Source organism: Cnephaeus nilssonii, assembly GCF_951640355.1.
Source record: "Cnephaeus nilssonii genome assembly, chromosome: 16".
Taxonomy (NCBI): Eukaryota; Metazoa; Chordata; class Mammalia; order Chiroptera; family Vespertilionidae; genus Cnephaeus; species Cnephaeus nilssonii.
Genome location: NC_137087.1, coordinates 44,331,274 through 44,332,068, shown reverse-complemented (window position 1 = coordinate 44,332,068; position 795 = coordinate 44,331,274).

Sequence of the window (795 nt, the reverse complement as noted above, 5' to 3'; positions counted from 1 at the left end):
GGGAAGAATAGTCACAGGGGTCAAGGTCCAGGGAGAGCACTTAGAAGGTCAGGGGTCAAGGGGCCAGGGAGGGTCCTGGAATTGGGGGGACATGGAATCATAGGGTTGTATGGCCATGGAATCCAAGGTAAGAGGTCAGAGGATCACACGCTGCCTGTCTGCATCAAAGACAAACTCCATGGCGAGAGCGAGTTGTTGGGTCATAGAGGGGTTGTAGGTCACTGATGAGGTTTCCCTGCCTGGACAGCAGGGCTAGTCCGGGTTCTCTGAGATCTGGTTTCTGAGGAAAAAAAAAAAAAAGAAACACAGGAAAAAAAGCCCTTTGATCTGTGTGTGGGCGGGAGGTAGATGACATTACCCCCAGACTACAGGGAGTACTGAAGGGAGGTGGCCAAGCATCCATAGAACTCCCGCGTCAGGACTGACTCAGTCATTCTGACACAGGAAGTTGGGTGGAACTCGCCCTCTTTACAAGACCCTTGACTCTCCCAACCCAAACCCAAGGTAATAGCCCTTCTCTGGCCAAGCTAGAAGCTTAGCTAGACCTCCATCTTGGTGGAGCTTGGGTTCTCAGGGAGAATGCCGTCTCCTCCCAACAAGGAGACCCAGCTGGGCAGCAGCTGCCCTTGCTGCCTGCGGGGGTGCTTTATGCAGGAAGGCCTGGGCAGAGCCGGTTAATGGGTCTTTGTTTATTTTGTCCTGTTTCTCTTTGTTTTTTCTTTTCCCGGGCCTGAGAGCTCCCTCTGGAATTTCTCTTTAATTAGACACTTCTCCACGGCATTCCTCTCTGAGGGG